Genomic DNA, 20833 nt, shown 5'->3' with positions numbered 1-20833 from the left:
GCGTACCACATACACACACACATATAAAAACACACACATACAAACCCCACACACATACTAACACACACACAGCACATATAATAACACACACATACTAACACACACACACACTCACACCACATATAATAACACACACACACATAATAACACACACACACCACACATACTAAAACACACACACACACACACGCACACTAACACATACACACCCCACACACATATAATAACACACACATACACACACACATACTAACACACACACACACCACACACATACTAAAACACACACACACACACACACACACACACACACACACACGCACACACACACACACACACACCACACACACACACCCCACACACATATAATGACACACACATACACACACACACACACATAATAACACACACACAATAACGCACACATACTAACACACACAATAACACACACACACATACAGTATATACAGCAAAGTCCCCAGTATCCGGCACCGGCGGGGATCACCTGATGCCGGATACATGTGCTTGTTGGTTGCTGGAAAAAATCCCCCTCCCCCCCCAGCGTAAAATACTCACCGAGCCTCCAGCGGCATCTTGTAGCCTTCCTGAAGCTCCTAGTGGGTTCTCGGCTTACTCTGTGTACGGCTCCCGGAATGTCACCTGACAGGTCACGTGACACGTCGGGGAGCCATGCACGGACGCTAGAATGCCGCTAGGAGCGTCAGGAAGGCTACAAGATGTCACTGGAGGCTCGGTGAGTACTTCATGGACTGCAAACTCCCCCCAAAAAACCCTCAAATCACAGTCCCTGCTATCCCCTCAGGCATGCTGGTTAGTGGAGACTGAGTTCCCGGAAAACAGAGACTTAGCTGCATAATAAATGCACACATGGAGCACCAGACAAGAGCCCTACGCCTATCTGTCGTCATCCATCTTTAATCTATGTAGAAGTCTGTATAAGCTGTTATATTATTTAATGTTAAATGACTTTTCAGTTTCCTTTTGCAGCTCGCATTGATCTTTCTCAGCAGCCAATATATTTTTCTAGTTATATATATAATTATATTCTAGTTATCGTTATTCTACATTCATGTAATACTTAGATTTTCGCAGCGCTCTACAGAGAACACTACACTGGTTAATTTCAGCAAATCAAGTGGTTTCTACGCACGGCGTTCAGCTGTACACAAACATACAATAATGGGGAGAAATACCACTAACTAGTAAATAATAATAATAATAATATTTTGGTAGTGCTTTTCTCCCTGGGGACTCACAGTGCTGTGGCCCAGCATTCTGCAGTCTCAGAGGCTCAGGAGGAGAGGTGGGTTTTTAGCCTGTCGAGCATAAAATCAAATATCAATTCTTTATTTTTATCTATCGATTACTTTTCTTGTTGATAAATGATCATTCCCCAGTTTACCTGACTCTTAGGCCTAGTGCACACCGAGCGGTTTTTGGAGCGATCCGCCGGCCGCATCCTCCTGGAAAAACGCTTGACTAATGTATTGCAATGGGATGGTGCACACCGGCGGTTTGAGGTTTTTGCCAAGCCGCAAACGCGCCTCCTGCTGCGCGTTTGCGGTTTTTCGGAAGCATTTTGTCCTCAATGTAAAGTATAGGAGAAACGCAAACCGCTCTGAAAAACGCTACTTCAGAGCGGTTTGCCAGGCGTTTTTGTTACAGAAGCTGTTCAGTAACAGCTTTTACTGTAACAATATGTGTAATCTGCTACACAAAAACGCACCCAAAACCGCTAGGTATGTTAGAATCGCTCTGAAATCAGCTCCCAAAACCGCTAGCGTATTGCAGATCTGCTAGCGGTTTTGGTGTGCACTGGGCCTTATTTGGTACATTGCCTCACAAAGGAAATTGCACGGCATGCTGGGTTGTCCTTTTTTGCTTCTTTACTTTCCTCTCAGACTTAACTAATGTAGCCTGATTGGCTGAAGCCGCTTTCCCTCCTGTTTACCCCTCCCACACCTCTGTTCCTTTCTGATTGGCCAATATTTCTCATGCTGAAGCAATGCACTTTCTATAGTGGAGAGCGGGCAATGCATACACAATCAAGCAGACGAGAGTGAAAGGAGGAAATGAAATCATGATTGGCTTCAAAATAGCCACAGTTAAAATGGGAAATGCTAAGAAGGATTTTCTCTTTTTTTACTGTAGTAAATTCACTAAAAATCAAAAAGTGGACAGTGCAATACATATGTTATGCAAGTAGAGCAAGTATTTATCTACTTATATATGTTTTTGGCGCCTCTCGCACTGACTGTGGAAACGAGTTCCATAGAGTGGAGGCTGCATAGGAAAACGCCCAAGCACCAAATATTTGAAGTGTATCTTGGGAATAAACAGATTCATCTGATTGGCAGAGCGGAGGATGCATGGAGGGGCATAAAGTTCCAATGTTGTGGGGCAGCACGGTGGCGTAGTGGTTAGCACTCTCGCCTTGCAGCGCTGGGTCCCCGGTTCGGATCCCAGCCAGGGCACCATCTGCAAGGAGTTTGTATGTTCTCCCCGTGTCTGCGTGGGTTTCCTCCGGGTACTCCGGTTTCCTCCCACATCCCAAAAACATACAGATAAGTTAATTGGCTCATCCCTAAATTGGCCCTAGACTACAGTACATACATTACATAATATAGACATATGATAATAGTAGGGATTAGATTGTGAGCTCCTTTGAGGGACAGTTAGTGACAAGACAATATATATATATACTGTACAGTGCTGCGTAATATGTCGGCGCTATATAAATACTAATAATAATAATAATAATAATGTATTTGGGTCCCAAGTGGTGTAGAGCCTTGACTGTCAGCAGGCAGATCATACATTGGATTCTCCATTTTACTGGCAACCAGTGAAGAGTTTGCAGTACTGGGGAGAAGTGTGAGCTGCGGGGGGCATAGGCTAGCAGTCGGGCTGCTGTATTCTGTACTAGTTGTAGTGGGAGCAGAACCTTTTCTGGGGATCCGACGAACAAGGCATTGCAGTAGTCCAGGCGGGAAGATGCAAATGCATGAACCAGGGCAGGTAGGTCTCCAGCTGGGATATGGTGTTTGATTCCCGCTATACAGTATTTCTCCGATGGAAGAATGAGGACTTGACAACGGCCGATACCTGCTGTCTGAGTGTTACCTTTGCATGCAGGATCACCCCCGGGTTTCGCAGAGTCTTTATACTGCACGCCATCTAGTATATAGTTACAACTACTACTAACAGTTACAACTACTACTAACAGAGTTTACACATGGGAGATAAGGCCCTCTCTTTCTTCTCTGTCTGTTTAAGATTAGCAGATTTCACACACTTGCAAGATGTGGCTGGACCCATATTATACAGAAGAGGTTTTCTGATAGTGAAGAGGAGTTGACCCAACACGAAGCCTTTGTCTAAGCAGATCTCTCAGTGTTAAAGCAAACAAAGGGATGGCAGGACTTAAAGGACAACTGTAGTGAGAGGTATATGGAGGCTGCCATATTTATTACCAGTTACCTGGCAGTCCTGCTAATCTCTTTGGCAGCAGGCAATGTGCATTGCTGAATAGGAAAGAAATATTGCAGCATCTATCACCCTTTCACTTTAACCTTCTTAGCAGTAATCACGAGTTCAGCTCGGGGTGGAAAAAACATGCCAAGAGCGGTATCCCCGATCTAAACTCGTGGTAGCCGCTGGGAGGTTACTGCAGAGAACAGCAAGCAGTGGGCGTTTACTCACCTCCCGGGGGATCCCAGCATAGGCCGCCGTTCTTCTTCCTCTCCTCCGAGGCTCTGCTTCCCCCTGGTGAGATTGCTGTCTGTCAATATCACTATAGGCTTACAGCGCCACCCAGAGGTCGGAGGGAAAACTGCAACGTTGGAGCCCAGGGAGGTGAGTGAATGCTGAGCTGCTGCAGATCTCTCTAGCAGCATGATTTTTTTTAGGTTTTAGTATCTGAAACCATGCAAAAAATTGCTTTTAGACCTTAAAATATCCAAGGGAGATGGAGGGATGGTAACTGATTACATTAGGTGAGAGTTATGTTGGGGAGGAACTGCTAGTGGTTCTGGGTCACCATGAGCTATCTGGGTAGTCTGCACTTATAATGAAGCCCTGATCAATAATGCAGTAAGCCTGCATTATTTATTTTTATTCTGTTTTTAAGATATGGCTACATCACCTGCAGTATGTACGGTGAAATGCGTTAAGCTAGATACTCACCTAACTATGGATCGGGGGAACCTCACAGTGACGCCTCCCGAAGAACGAGATTCCGCGATCCATCCTCCTACCCACGGGAACACATGACGTCACATGGCGGGTGCAAACTAGAGGTCAAACGATCGCAGTACTTTATGCAGGAGTCGTCAGGGAGGAACTCCAGTGAAAATAATGTAATAAAAAAAGTGCTTCACTTTTACAATAATTATGTATAAATGATTTAGTCAGTGTTTACCCATTATAAAATCTTTCCACTCCCTGATTTATATTCTGACATTTATCACATGGCGACATTTTTACTGTTGGCAGGTGATGTAGCTGCTGCATGCTGTTTTGGCAGTTGGAAACAGCTGTAAACAGCTATTTCCCACAATGCAACAAGGTTCACAGACAGGAAACTGCCAGAAGTACCTTGGTACTCAGAGCTTCTGGGAGGGGTTTCACCACAATATCAGCCATACAGAGCCCCCTGATGGTCTGTTAGTGAAAAGGAATAGATTTCTCCTGTAAAAGGGGTATCAGCTACTGATTGGGATTAAGTTCAATTCTTGGTCGGAGTTTCTCTTTAAGATCCGATGCACTGTGGTGCTAGTTATTGCCCCGTGCCACCAAATGTCATTTGTGTCATCGTGCGCCTGTACCTACGTCACGAGATCGCAGAAAAGATCACCGGTCAGTGGTGTAGCAATAGGGGGTGCAGAGGTAGAAACCACATTGGGGCCCTTGGGCTAGAGGAGCCCTGTAGGGGCCACTCCTCAAACACAGTATTAGCTCTTTATTGGTCCTGTGCTGATAATATTCACTTCCATGGTTGATTTGAACAGTAGTGATTATTAACAAACAGTTTCCTATCCGCTTCTTGCACCTCTGACACTGCAGTTGTCCTCGATTGGTTTTGATGTGTTGTATCAGTTGTTATCTATAGCATGCTTGGGGGGTCCCAATACTAAACTTGCACTGGGGCACACCGCTTCTTAGCTACGCCACTGTCACCGGTCGTCTGAAAAATCGCAGTAAAAGTTGCGTAGAGGGTATGGGTCTTTAGATACTTGTACTGACAGTAAACAGGCTGTGAGCTTGAATAACCTGCCGCTATATTAACCTCCTGAGCGGTCTGGACGAGCTCAGCTCGTCCATCACCGCCGGAGGCTGCCGCTCAGGCCCTGCTGGGCCGATTTTTATCAAATAAAGTGCAGCACACGCAGCCGGCACTTTGCCAGCCGCGTGTGCTGCCTGATCGCCGCCGCTCTGCGGCGATTCGCCGCGAGCAGCGGCGAAAGAGGGCCCCCCTAGCCGCCTGAGCCCTGCGCAGCCGGAACAAAAAGTTCCGGCCAGCGCTAAGGGCTGGATCGGAGGCGGCTGACGTCAGGACGTCGGCTGACGTCGATGACGTCACTCCGCTCGTCGCTATGGCGACGATATAAGCAAAACAAGGAAGGCCGCTCATTGCGGCCTTCCTTGTTTATTCTGGGCGCCGGAGGCGATCGGAAGATCGCCTCCGGAGCGCCCTCTAGTGGGCTTTCATGCAGCCAACTTTCAGTTGGCTGCATGAAATAGTTTTTTTTTTATTTAAAAAAAACCCTCCCGCAGCCACCCTGGCGATTTAATCAGAACGCCAGGGTGGTTAATAAACTGACTTTTAAAACCTATTAGCAGATAGATTGGGAGCCCCTAGGAACAGTTAAGTGACAAGACAATATACTCTGTAAAGCGCTGCGGAAGATGTTAGTGCTATATAAATACCACAGCTGTGGAGTTGAAGTTGGAGTGGTTTCATAAACTAAGGAGTCAGAGTCGGGAGTTGGATGATTTTTGTACCAACTCCACAGCCCTGGTAAGTATTAGACTAAGGAGCCAGAGTCTGAGCCATTTTGGGTACCTGGAGTTGGAGTTGGACTCGGTGGTTTCATAAACTGAGGAGTCAGAGTCGGATGATTATTGTCCCGATTCCACAGCCCTGATAAATACTAAATAATAATCATCTCTGCACATGTCCTAATAACTTCTGAGATCACCGGGTACAGGCGGCCCCTGGCTCATTTTTGTGATGTAACTATTGGCAAAGATAAGCTCGCACTTTAGAACAAAAAAGCAGAATCAGTAATAAGACGTATGCTGCATTCTAGATCGAGGCTTCATTGTAAGGTGCCCATACATTAGAACGAATATGGGCAGATTCGACCAAGAGACAAATTTATCTCTAATCGAATCTGATTAGAGATACATTTGTCTCTAATTGAATCTGCCCACTATACTACAGGCCGATTCCTGTCCAATTTCAGCCCCACCGCTGCCCCCAAAATATATAAATGTATGTTGTGTAGTGCATTTATACATAATCTGTCCTGTAGCAGATCGCCGGGTCCATCCGTCCATCTCGCCGGGTATCAGCCGCATACACGCTAGCGCGCATTGCGTCTGACGTCAGCCGCTATGCGCCTTCGTGACATCAGAGCGCCGCCGGCGTGTATGCGGAACCTGGAGATTGACGGAAACCGCGTGGAGGCTGACACCGGACAGGTAATGTATCAATGCACTACACACTGCATACACTTATACATTGCTGCAGCAGCAGCGGGGGTTTCGTCGCTTGTTCGCAATTCCTCCACACACCCAACCAACCAACCTCGGCCAGACATTTTCCAACATGCGCGATCAACTGTGCGGTCAATTTATGTCCCGAAATTTGTCGATTTGTCGGTTGGGCATGCACTTGGCAGCACCAATTTTCATCCGATTCGATTATAAAAATCTAATTGGATGGTCGATTGGTTGGTCGCCTAGTGTATGGCCCCCTTTAGGTTTTTTTACTGTGAAAGCACACGAACCCTTTAAACAGAGGACAGATTGCCGCCATTTGGGTTCAGCACATGCTCACGGCAGCACATATGTCTACGATATATATACAGCCGGGATTAAAATCCATTTATTTTCATATTACCCAACAGATGACCCAGCACTCTCCTCCATCCTGGATATAAACTGATCGTCTCACATTTCAGCTCGCAAATCCCCCTTTTACAAGGGATTTTTCCCCCCTAGGCTATTGTCCGATGCATTAGGCAGCGTGGTGGTGAGGGCCTGTGCAGGGGTTGCCTGGCAACACATGTGGGATGTTGTGTGGTGAGGTAACAGTCAGGGGAACAGACAGGCCCTGGCCTGGCATGAGGAGCCACGGTTACTGCAGCCATCCAGCGTTAGGCTTCACAGCGCTGCTCTGTGTGGAGAGCTCGGCCAGCTCCCGCCGCCTGCTCTCCTTGTACTTGGACGGAGACCCTTACATCCATCTTTTTCCAAAACCGCAAGAGTCTGAGGCAGAGCCTTCCAGTGAATTAAAAGCACTTGTTATCCCAGCACTACAATCAGTCATCCTGCAGGCAACCTGCAGCTATCTCGGAACTTTACTGAGGGCTGGTGCACACCGAGCGGCTTTTTCAGCGTTTCTGCAGCCGCTTGCGGCTGCGGATACGCTTGGGTAATGTATTTCAATGGGCTGGTTCACACCAGAGCGGGAGGCGTTTTGCAGAAACGCATACTCCCGGGGTGAGGCATTTTTTGGATTGCGGATGCGTTTCTGCCTCAATGTTAAGTATAGGAAAAACGCAAACCGCTCTGAAAAACGGCAGTTCAGAGCGGTTTTGCAGGCGTTTTTGTTACAGAAGCTGTTCAGTAACAGCTTTACTGTAACAATATCTGAAATCTACTACACCAAAAATGCTTCACAAAATCGCCAAACCGCTGAAACGCTACAGAAAAATAAGAAAAAGCGTTTCAAAATCTGCTAGCATTTTGCGGATCTGCTAGCGGGTTTTGGTGTGCACCAGGCCTGAAAGATTGCAGTAGGGGGAAAAAAATAAATGAATACATTCCAAAGTGAGAAGTTAAAAAAAGAAATAAAAGCTAGATCTATATATATATGCATACAGGAAGATACTGCTTGCTTGGCAGTTGGAAACAGCCGTTATTTCCCACAATGCAATGCGATACACAGACAGCAAACTGCCAGGGCCATGGCACTCACATCACACTGTGGAAGGGTTTCACCACAATATCAGCCATACAGATCCCTGAAGATCTATTTCGAGAAAAGTTAACGATTTCTCGTGAGAAAGGGGGCATCGGCTACTGGTTGGGATGAAGTTTAATCCTGGATTAAAGTTCCTCTGTAAAGATATTAAAATGTGTGGACAGTTTACCAAAGTTTTCTACCTTTATCCCCCCCCTTCCCCCGCCACCCCTCATGGGTCCTGAACGATCATGCTGCCCGCCTAGGGCCCCATTTCTACTAAACCTGCTTCTGAACACACCACTTAAAGAGGAACTCCAGTGAAAATAATGTAATAAAAAAAGTGCTTAATTTTTACAATAATTATGTATAAATGATTTAGTCAGTGTTTGCCCATTGTAAAATCTTTTAAATCCCTGATTTACATTCTGACATTTATTACATGGTGACATTTTTACTGCTGGCAGGTGATGTAAGTAGAAGTACCTGCTGCTTGCTTTTTTGGCAGTTGGAAACAGCTGTAAACAGCTATTTCCCACAATGCAGCAAGGTTCACAGACAGGGAACTGCCAAGAGTACGTATGTTTCTTGTGGGAGGGGTTTCACCACAATATCAGTCATACAGCGCCCCCTGATGGTCTGTTTGTGAAAAGGAATAGATTTCTCATGTAAAAGGAGGTATCAGCTACTGATTGGGATAAAGTTCAATTTTTGGTCAGAGTTTCTCTTTAAAGAGGAACTGTAGTGAAAATAACAATTAACCACTTCCCTACCACGCTATGTTTTGCTGATCGGTGCTGCATGGGCTCTCCAGCCCGCAGCACCGATCAGCTAGCAGCCAGGCCGATCAGACTTCCCCCCTTTTTTCCCCACTAGGGGGATGTCCTGCTGGGGGGGTCTGATCGCCGCCGGCTGCTTGCGCTTGCGGGGGGGGGGCTCTTCAAAGCCCCCCTCCGCAGCGCTTCCTGTCCTCCTTCCCCTTCCCTCCCTCTCCCTCCCCCTGTGAGCGGCGCAGGACGGATTTCCGTCCTGCGCCTGATGGGATAGGCTTTAGCCTATCAGATGCCGGTGATCCCCGGCCAATCAGAGGCCGGGGATCGCCGATCTCCTCTACGGCGCTGCTGCGCAGCAGCGCCGTATGCATGTAAACACCGGGGAAGATCTTCCCCGTGTGTTTACATTTACCCTGCGAGCCGCCGATCGGCTCGCAGGGTGTTCACGGAGACACCCTCCGGGAACTGACATGGAACGGCCGCTCATACGAGCGGCCGTTTCCATGGTATACACTTCTGGATTCAGGGGCGTGTATATACGCTCCGAGAATCCGGAAGTGGTTAATAATAGTTTTTTTTTTGTTTACAATATTAATTTATAAAGTATTTAGTCAGTGTTTGCTCAAAGTAAAATCTTTCCTTTCCCTGATTTACACTATGAAATGTATTACTGGTGGTGACATCTTTAGTCCTGCCAGGTAATCTGTACGGAATGTTCGTCACTGAGCGTGCTATGCACAGAGGGAGATGCTGTTTGTTTGGCAGTTGAAAAAAAGCTGTTATTTCCCACAATGCAACGAGATTCACAGACAGGAAACTGTCAGCACCATGGTCCTGACATCACACTGTGGGAGGGATTTCACCACAATATCAGCCATACAGCGCCCCCTGATGATCCGTTTGTGAAAAGGTAAAGATTTCTCATGGGAAACGGGGTATCAGCTACTGATTGGGATGAAGTTCAATACTGGGTCAATGTTCCTCTTTAAATGTAAGGGATGGTTTCTTTATAGTTCCTAAATGTAACTTCTGCAACTTAACAGGTGAATAAATGTGCATTTATGGGCTCCGGACTCCAAAGCAAAGGCTTCCGGTTCGCAGGGGGGGTTTAACAATAATGTCCATTTTCATGGATACCATTACTTACAAGAGGAACTGTCGTGAAAAGAACATAATACATTAAATTATTTATTTATTTAATTTTTTACAATATTCATTTATAAATGATTTAGTCAGCGTTTGCCCGTTGTGAAATCTTTCCTCTCCCTGATTTACATTCTGACATTTATCACATGGTGACATCTTTACTGCTGACAGGTGATCTCTGCGGAATGTTTGGTTCCTGAGCGCTCCAAAGCCAGTCTCTGTTATTGGAATTCCGCATAGATAATTAGCCTAGGCTAAGCATCACTGGGAAGGCGGGGCTACATACAATATACAGCAATATTTAGATATAGGAAGTGGTTCTGATGCTGAAACCAGGGATATTACCGTTAAAGTGAGTATCCAATACAATAAAATGCAAGTGTCCCTGCGTCATCAACTGAATGGTTGTGTGTCCCTGGCCTTTTTGTACTGAGCATGTGCACAGCCAGGGCAGTTAGGACACAGGGCCGGATCTGACAGTTCTTATTGCAGAGGTTCTCATTGCATTGTGGGAAATAACAGTTTTTTCCAACTGCCAACCAAGCAGCTCCCTGTGTGCACATACTTCAGACAGTGGTGGGGAACGAGCAAGCGGGACGCGCATGTGCGCATTGCGGGGGGTAGCAGCGGTGACTTGGCACCCGTTCTTTAACGGACGGGCCTTTTTACTAGTCCTGAATAATTATCTGCATTCTACTATATAAAATGCACTGGAGGTAGTCTTTAATATGTGTCTATTGACCCATATTAGCATATATTATAACCTATGCACACAGCTATAATTTCTGGCAAGTCACAAGTCGAGCTTGTCTGGACATATCCCAGAGTTTTTCCAGCCTGAGGTAAAGTGAACACTAAAGAGGCAACATCTCTGCCCAGCCAATCCAGTCATTCCATCACAGCTGAGAGCTAGAAACTAAAACAAACATGAAGTGTGACAATCCATACATTATATGACATCAGGAAACACTTTCATTTCACTCCACAGAGGCCATCACATAGCGCTATAAAAGTGACACAGAAAGCGGCTCTCCGAGATCGGCCGTTTATAACGTACTTAAAATGTAAACAGTTTTATAGGTATGTGGGAAGATAACAGCAGTACAGTATGTAACAGAAAATACTGAATTTTCACAGACGGCCAGAACTTCTTTACGCATAACTGCCAGCAGTACACAAGCCGGTGAGATCTCTCAGAGTAGGTGAATTCTCGGTGGTTTCCGGATTCTAAAGGGTTGACAACATGCAAATGAGCAGTGAGTCCCGCCCCCAGACAGAGTACATGTCTGTGCTGGCCTGTCCATGCTGTATGATTAGTAACAGCAGCCAGTGAAGAGAGAGGGAACGCCCAGGGGGTGTGGTAAAATATGGCATACCAAGTATATATATCCAATTTTGATTGGCCAATCATTGACCAATTTTACCCCCTCCATGTAGTATGAGGACCAACTGAAAACTATAAACAGATTTTGCAGGTAAGCTCCCATTCAACATGCAGGTGCTAAAATTGGCCAGTCATTGGCCAATTAAAATTGATTGTGTGTACCAGGCTTTACATAAACACTACTTCTTATTGTCTGCTGCCAGTGAGCCTTTTGAATGTCCTATACACAATGTTATTGCACAGAATAATCTAATTTCATTAATAGACAAGACAAGACAAATAACACTTATATCGCGCTTTTCTCCTGGCGGACTCAAAGCGCCAGAGCTGCAGCCACTAGGGCGCGCTCTATAGGCAGTAGCAGTGTTAGGGAGACTTGCCTAAGGTCTCCTACTGAATAGGTGCTGGCTTACGGAACAGGCAGAGCCGAGATTCGAACCCTGGTCTCCTGTGTCAGAGGCAGAGCCCTTAACCATTACCCCATCCACATTAATATGGTTTACTAAACACAGGTCTCATCTAATCAACGCTCTCAGCTTTTACAAAGTGGTGAATGCAAATTTAGATAGTACACTTGGACTTTGCAAAAACTTTCAACATAATTCCACACAGCAGCCTGGTGCAAAAGCTGAGGATGCAGGGACTGGGGAAAATGTGTGTACTCAGATAGGAAAACTGCTAACTGGTACAAGGCAAAGAGTAGTGATAAAGGGATCAAAGTGTGCAGCTGTTAGCAGTGGGGTCCCGCAGGGGTCAGTGCTGGGTACAGTTCTCTTTATTTATTAACTAGCTGATGGCCCGGCGTTGCTCGGGTATGTATTTGGCTGGTGTTGGCTGTGCCCACTTTTTCTAACCTTAACACACAAATACTCAATTAGTCAACGACCGAGTTTGTGAACTTTGTGGTCTTTGGCATCAATAATCTGAATTGAAACAAATCTGATTGGCTGTTTGTGGCTCCACCTGCTTTTCTGAATTTGAACCCCAGTTACCCAATAAATAACTGTACTCAGTTTGGGGCTTGTGCCATTAACAGTGCAAGAATGGCAGCAATTAAATATTCCCCTTGAAAATCAATAGGTGAATTTTGATTGGCTGTTGTAGGCTCCACCCAGTATTCTGAATATTAATCCCAGTCACCCAGTGACCAACTGTGCAAAGTTTGAGAACCCTGCCATTAATTCTGTTGCCACCTTGTTTACATATGATACACCATTATGCAGCATTATCAGCATTCAGCAACATAGTGCCATACTACAGAAAGGCTCACTATATGTACAGGGAAATGACAGATGACATTTCATGTTTAAATATTTGAGGTCATGCATCCTCACTGTGCCACTGGCATAGCACCAAGCAAATAAAATAGCACACAGCTGGGAACATTAGACTTGAAAGACTCAGGAATATTCGGTGAACATAAGTTAAACAATAAACAACCATAATCAATGTTAAGCAGCAGTTGCTAAAGCAAATAACGTGAGATGCATAAAAATGAAACTAAAACATTAGACGGTAGTATAATACGCCCTCTGTATAGATTATTTGAGCACATCAAGATGATGGAATACAGTTTTGGTCACCAAATTATAGGAAGGACATTGACATTTTAGAACAGGTACAAAACGGGTAACTAAATAAATCAAAAAGTTGGAAGGTCTCACTTACCAAGAAAAAGTTAGACAAACAATTATTTAACAGCTTACAGACAATGTAGTTAACATGTATAAATATATCCAAAAGCTATATAAAAGCTTTGCAAATTAGCAGTGTATCCCTTATCAGAATCAGAATAATTTATTTCGCCAAGTACAACGGGGGTTGTACCCGGAATTATTTTTGGCACGTACAGGGTCGGTGATGGTAAGGTAACAGCAGAATCATAGAAATACAAAAGGTCGTTTCAGAGATATACAAACAGTCATATTAAAAAAATTTACTCGTTGCACATTACACAAAACTTAAGCAAGATGGGTCTGTCTGAGTGCTATGTCGAGCGGAACTGCCTGCTGCACTCTGTGCGGCGCTCACTGCTCTGCAGCAATAACAGACACCCCCACCGCATGTCTCAGTAAAATGCAGGTAGTGAGAGAGAAGGAGAGAAAAATAAAAAAAAAGGAGCGATAGGAGACAGTGAGAAAAGGAAGCAGTGGAAGGTAAGACCCCCTAGGATGCAGTGCAACCTAGTCCATTTAAATGTCCCGCTTGGCAGGCTGTGACGGATCTACAGCTGCTGCGCAGGCACTGGGTGGTAAGGTGCCAGCTCGGTAAGCCTGGCAGACCCCGTGGAAACCAGGTGGAAGGTGACAGCACCAGATTGTTGGAGCAGGGCCCCGCAGCTGGTGGACCAGGATGGCCTCAAGCAAAGTTCCCCTGTGGAGGGCCTGGATGCACTCTGTGGAGGGCCCACAGAAAGTGGAAGGCAGTGCCTGCATCAAGTGAAGCAGCTCCTGGGCCTATGGTCGCAGCCACGTGGGGACGATATAGATTACATTATGGCCAACGTGGTGGTGCAGTGCAGAACTTCTGGCCCTATGATGTGCCTGTGGAGGCTCTGGCAGTGGTGGAGGTAAGACTCCGATGGAAAAACTCTGGCAGCGGTGGGGGAGAGCACAACTCCCGGAGGCCATGCTGGGCTGCTTAAAGTCTTGGGACCAGGGCTGTGTGGGGATCAGCAGCCTACCGTACGCTGATCCTGGTCTTGGCAGCGGTGGAGCAGCGGCTGGGCCGGTGTGGTAGCTGCAGGGGCCGGGGACGCCTTCCCATGTGGTGTGATGTGTTGGTGTGCTGGCGACATCCTGGTCTCCTTCCGCAGCGGTGGTGCAGCAGGCCATGTGATCCACAACACGTGGACGCTGAAGTCAGGGTCGGCTGCTCAGACCCAGGTGTCTGCCTCGGTGTGGTGGGGAGGTAGCGATGGTCTTGTCCGGGTCCTGGAGAGCTGAGCCTCAGCGGCGACGCAGCTGGTGTGGAGCCTGAATCCACTGCGGCTCCAGCGTCAGCTGCATCACGTGGGTCAAATCAGCTGGGTCTTCCACATGGGGAGCTGGTCCTCAGATCGAGCGCTGGGGAATCGGAACCAGGGAAGCCAGCGCACTGCATGCTGCACCGATGGAGTGGGGGAGCTGGAAGAAGCCCTTGCGGCATGCCATGTCCGGGGGAGGACCCAAGGAATTAGAGAAAAAGAGCTGTTACAGCCGAAGCCCCTGTGGCCGTGGCAACTCAGTCCAGCGCCATTTATATCACAGAAATGTATGTACTAAGGAAAATAAGACACGAGCTGTGTATGGAGGAAAGAGGATTTTACCACCTGCTTTGATTGGGGTTCCTCACATTATGTTGTTATGGTAAATTCTTTACTTGCGTTTAAAAAGGGCTTGAATGCTTTCCATGCTTTGAAGGGCATCCACAGCTAAAATTACTAGGGGTGTAGGAAGGTGATACCTTAATCCAGTCAAGGCAATAGTTTTTGCCCTTATCGCTTTCCCATCCTCTGTATTTTGGTACATGTAGGCTCAAGAAGCTGAACTTTATGGACACAGATCCTTTTCAACCTAGCGTTAACCTTCATTTAACTTTAAACATGCACAGCGTAAGAGCAGCATGTCTTTGTTTACACTCTGATCTGAGTTTCTCTTTGACATTGCACCAAACGGCTAAGAACCTCTGAGAAAATCAAAACTTTACCAAGTGCTGCTGACAGAGGCCTGAAACCTATAATGCCAAACTTCCTAAGCTTCTCCTGGCCAGCTATCACCGGAGGTCACAAGTGAGGTCAGCGTGGTGGCATAGCAGCTGGCACATTCCCCTCATAGAACTAAGAATTCCAGGTATGATCTAGTGACGTACTAGTGACTGTGTATTTCCAGTTATGTGCATGCACTTGCCGCAAGACCTTTCTTACTAACAAATCCAGGCTGTCCAGGTTTAAAGCCCTTGTTCAGTGCATTGTAAAAATGATGTACCGTATATTACGGTGTATAAGATGAATGGGCATATAAGACGACCCCCCCAACTTTTCCAGTTAAAATATAGAGTTTGGGTTATACTCGCCCTATAAGACTACCCCTCTTCCAACACACACCAAACTAAAATGAAAAAAAAAATTATACACTGGTGCTATGTATGAACAGATACTGGTGTTGTGGTATGTGGTACCCAGTATATAGCAGTGTATAGGCGATCTATTAACTGGTTGGCGTGGTCAGCTCTCCCTAAGCGGATTGGTCAGCTCTCCTGGTCTAACAATTTATCAGAGCGGTATAGAAGAATAGATTGCACTGTGCCCATAAAACACGCCTCTTTCACCCTTCTGGCCCGCCCTTGTATCCTATTTACCTCCTTATCTGTCTCACAGATCTCGCACATGAGCACCTGCACCGCTTCACTACAGTCCTCAGCAGTGAGATCTGAGAGGCAGTAACAGGATAGGGCGTCTCATCCGGCTTCATTGACACCCGGCGTATAACACGACCCCTGACTTTTCAGAAGATTTTCAAGGGTTAAATAGTAGTCTTATACGCCAGAATATACAGTATTTAAAGTTATATTGAGAAATACTTCTTGCACTATGCGATGAGAACTTAGAAGACCAGCAGATCACTGTTGGCCACTTTCTTATTGCTCCATACTCTGCAACCTCTGCTCATGCCTCTTGCTCTCCTTCAGCACTCCGTTCCACCAGTGACTGACAGCCAATCGAATGGCTGTGTCTACCAATGAGATGTCAGTTGTACAAGTGCTTTAGCAGCCAATTTATATAGAGGCTTGCAAGTGCTCTAGGCCGATTTATGTTAGCACATTTGTTACATTCCCCGGCTACTAATTAGTACTGCTGTAATGTGTATTTAGGGCCACTTGTCACTAGGGGGCAGTGTGAGACAATAACAAAGGACTTTCAGTTTCTACATCCTCTGCTAGCAGAGAGACATCAAAGCATTCCAAGAATTTACACACAATGAGTTCTGCCTCCTGAGGTCAAAAGCAGAGTACTTATGTCAATTGAGATAACTGTGTTGAAGCTGCTAATGGTTTAAAGGGGTGAAGGTACAGGGAGTCAGAGGAGGTTTTAGGATGTGAAGTGGTGAGGAACTGGCCACCAGTGACCCACTGCTCCTGCAAGTTCCTCTTTTTATATTACACATTTTCTTCTTTTTCTTACATTTCTGTAAAATGCTGCTATGAAAACGTGTACTTGGTCTGAAGAGGTTTAGCTGCATGTGTATGCTTATGACCAGATCTGCTATGATCCAATTTGACCTAAGTCACGGTTGTCGATTTTTGTCATCACCGATCTCATAATAATTGCAGACCAGATTTTCAACCTTGCTCATGCTCTCCAATGGTCTCCAATAAACCAGGCCCAATATATCTACATACCTGCCTCTTTTGATACTGCATATAGATTATACTCACACATATACAGGTGAAACTCAAAACATTTGAATATCATGCTAAAGTTCTTTTATTTAAAGGGACTCCGAGCACCTCTCATGGGCATGCCTTTAAGCCAGACGACTTCCAACAAAGTTGTGCTAGACCCCTCTGAAGGAGCCTTTTGCAATGGCCATGCGTGTCACTTCCTCTTCCTGCTTCATTCAGTGATGCACTTCTCTAACAGAGAAGACAGGGGTGACCCGGAAGTTATAACATAGCCGAGATGGCAGCTGCAATTTTTAAACTGAAATTGAATAAAAACTATTTGGTGTAGAACGGCGATTCAGGCATCAAATGAAAGAGGAGAGCACAAGCTAAAGAAAGGTATGCATCTTTAAGTACTTTGCAGTCGGAGTCTTAACCTCCTGGGGGCTACAATTATATCGCCCAGGAGGTGGTGCAGCACTATTTTTTAAATTTTTTTATTTTTAAATCATGTAGCGAGCCCAGGGCTCGCTACATGATAGCCGCTGTGCAGCGGCATCCCCCCACCCCCTCCGATCGCCTCCGGCAATCAAAGCAAACAGGAAATCCCGTTCAGAACGGGATTTCCTGTTTAGCTTCCCCCGTCGCCATGGCGACGATCGGGATGACGTCATCGACGTCAACGACGTCGTGACGTCAGAGGGAGTCTCGATCCACCCCTCAGCGCTGCCTGGCACTGATTGGCCAGGCTGCGCACGGGGTCTTGGGGGGGGGGAGCGGCGCGGCACGGCGGGTAGCGGCGAATCAGCGTGGAGCGGCGGCGATCGGTATATACACGCAGCTAGCAAAGTGCTAGCTGCGTGCAACAAAAAAAAATGATGCAAATCGGCCCACCAGGGCCTGAGAAATCCTCTGTGGCGGCTTACCCCGAGCTCAGCTCGGGATTAGCCCCCAGAGGGTTAAAGGCATACCCATGAGAGGTGTTCAGAGTAAGTAAGTAAGTATTTCAATTTAAAAGGTAAAACGAAAATATGAAATAGACTCATTACATGCAAAGCAAGATATTTCAAGCCTTTATTTGTTATAATTTTGATGATTATGGCTGACAGCTTATGAAAACCCCAAAATCTAAATCTCAGACCATTAGAATATTGTGCAATACTCTAGGCTCAAAATGTCAGACTCGAATCAGCTAATTAATCCAAAACCCCTGCAAAGGGTTCCTATTTCATATATTAGTTTCACCTAAGTGGACCCAAATTAAAAATACAAGATTTCAGAAATAAAATTAATTTTCTAAATTATAATAATAAATAGCAGCCTTTTTTCAGCTGCATGATGACAAATATAAAATATTTTACATTTAATGGAATCCCTGGATCAACACCATTGGAAATTACCTAGTTATTATAGCCATGGACATCTTTCAATGCAAGGAAAGCATCTACAGTAAAACGCAGTTATGGAATTTGCCATAACTACTTCTTGTGGTAATACATTCCACATTTGAAACACTCTTACTGTAAAGAATCCTTTCCTGAATAAAAGGCTAAAACTTTTTTCCTCCATGTGCAGATCATGTCTCCTAGTCCTTTGCACAAGAGGCTTGTTCTCTAACATCTCTATAGACTCCATAGTCTAACACTCACCAAGGGCCCGTTCAGATCACAAATGCGGATGGCCATGCGTGCGGAACGCGTGCGGACCGCAACGCGTACGAACGCATGGCCATCCGCATTTGTGTGCGTTGCGTGGCTGATCCCATCACTGAAAAGTGAATAGGACAGCCACGCGTTTTTGCAAAATCTGCGTGCAGCATGCGTTCCCAGACCGCACAGGTCCGGAACGCATGCAGTGTGAACATCAGACATTGCACTCTATGCAATGTCTGATGTCGTGCGTTTTGGCCACCTGCACGCGTTTCCAAAACGCGGCTGGAAACGCGTGCAGTGTGAATGGGCCCGTTACAATGCAGACTCTGAACTCTTCAGAAAGATTTGAATGCACTGAATGCAAATTATACATTCTTCCAAAAATAAAAAACTCCAGCACGCTTAAGAATGCCAATTTTTTTTTTACTCCGCAACAGATTTGCATAACTTTTTTCACATTCTGCACCCCATGTCGCAAAACAATGCAGAACCTTGCTTGAGAATTTCTGATAAAGAAAAAAATAAAAACCATGATCAAACTGTAGTTTCTACAAGGCTACCCAGAAATTTTTAGAATCCATGGCACACAAATGAAGAGGTGCCTAGGGCAGTAACCATAGCAACCACAGTTTACAGAACTCATATAGCTGCAATAGGAATTGTATTTAGTTTCAATGGGATATTGTGCCATGTGCTTTGTTGGCGTAAGGTGTAAGCCTGTGCAGACACTATTTATAATGGTTGGGCACCTGTGCCCGCATCCTCCACCACCTGCTGCTATTTATAGATCCAGTGAATCATGAAGAAAGTAAACTGCATAAAGCCCCATATAAATGGATTCACTGAACAAGCTGACAAACTGCCATTGGCTGGAGAAACTTGGATTCCATCCCTTGCAACCAACCAGATTCCGTCATTTATTCTTTAGTCAGTTCTCAAAGGAAATAAATAAAAATGGAATTTGCTTGGTTCAAAGAAGAAATGATTGTCATGCTTGTAAATCTAACATGAATATGGGCAGAAAGTGCTGCTGTGCTACGATACTCATTAACCAACTGTACAACCATAAAGACAACCTGTCACTTGCCCAGGTATTTTGCTGTCTGTGCCAAAGTTCAACCAACTAAACCACTGGAAAGAAGCGACCTGAGTAAAAGCTCTCACACAAGCTTTGGCTACCGGCATTTTTAAAGGACAACTGAAGTGAGAAGAATATAGGTGCTGCCATGTTTATTTCCTTTTAAACAATATCAGTTGCCTGGCAGCCCTGCTTGTCTATTTGATTGCAGTAGTGTCCGAATCACATCAGGAACAAGCATGCAGCTAATCTTGTCAGGTCTGACAATAATGTCAGAAACACCTGATCTGCTGCATGCTTACTCACGGTCTATGGCTTAAAGTATTAGAGGCGGAGGATCAGCAGGACAGCCAGGCAACTGGTATTGCTTAAAGAGACACTGAAGTGAAAAAAAATTATGATATTATGATTTGTATGTGTAGTACAGCTAAGAAATAAAACATTAAGATCAGATACATCAGTCTAATTGTTTCCAGTACAGGAAGAGTTAAGAAACTCCAGTTGTTAAATCTATGCAAAAAAGCCATTAAGCTCTACGACTTTCAAAAGTCGTGGAGAGGGCTGTCTTCTGACTTTTATTATCTCAACTGTTTACTTTTCCTCTGCCAGAGGAGAGGTCATTAGTTCACAGACTGCTCTGAAATAATCATTTTGAATGCTGAGTGTTGTGTAATGTGCACATATTAGAGAATGATGCAATGTTAGAAAAAACACTATATACCTGAAAATAAAAGTATGAGAATATTTTCTTTCCTGCTAATCTTCTAGTAATTATTCATAGTACACAATCAATTCATTATATCATATTTTTTTTCCGCTTCAGTGTCTCTTTAAAAGGAGATAAATATGGCAACCTCCATATCCCTCTCACTGCAGGTGTCCTTTAAATTTTAACCGCTGCATGTTTTAAGACTGCTTTTAACTGATTTTGGTCACCGATGCTTACCAGTACATTTTTTCTTGATTTAACTTTTTAGACCAATGCCACATGCCTCAATATTCTTTGGTGGCCAAGATAAACAATCTATTAATCGAGGGAGTTGTATCAGTTTCCTGAAGGTTTCACATGAGAATGTAACTGAGAATCCTGAATGGAATGTTGAATGTGTGGGAAAATAGCCAATAAAGCCAAACCTTCCAGCCAATCAGATTCACAGAATATTGATGCAGAATTGGCAAGTGTTGAGCTGGGGGTCGCAGCCAGATGTGCGCATGGCGACGGTTTTA

General features: G+C 45.2%; 1 protein-coding gene across 6 annotated transcripts in view; it reads right to left on the bottom strand.

The window, feature by feature from the left end:
- NCOA1 (nuclear receptor coactivator 1) overlaps positions 1-20833 on the bottom strand; it is a 712820-nt gene that overhangs the window by 288459 nt on the left and 403528 nt on the right. The window contains exon 1 of one of the 6 annotated variants that reach the window (XM_068280075.1): positions 7148-7169. The exons of the other annotated variants lie outside the window; for them this stretch is intronic. The gene's annotated coding sequence lies outside the window, so the exon portion shown is untranslated. Of the gene's footprint in view, positions 1-7147; positions 7170-20833 lie in introns of those variants that run through there. 6 annotated transcript variants of the gene reach the window in all.

This window comes from Hyperolius riggenbachi, chromosome 4 (genome assembly GCF_040937935.1).
Source record: "Hyperolius riggenbachi isolate aHypRig1 chromosome 4, aHypRig1.pri, whole genome shotgun sequence".
Lineage (NCBI taxonomy): Eukaryota > Metazoa > Chordata > Amphibia > Anura > Hyperoliidae > Hyperolius > Hyperolius riggenbachi.
The sequence above is the reverse complement of the archived record's forward strand: the minus strand, read 5'-3'. Positions and strand labels throughout refer to the sequence as shown.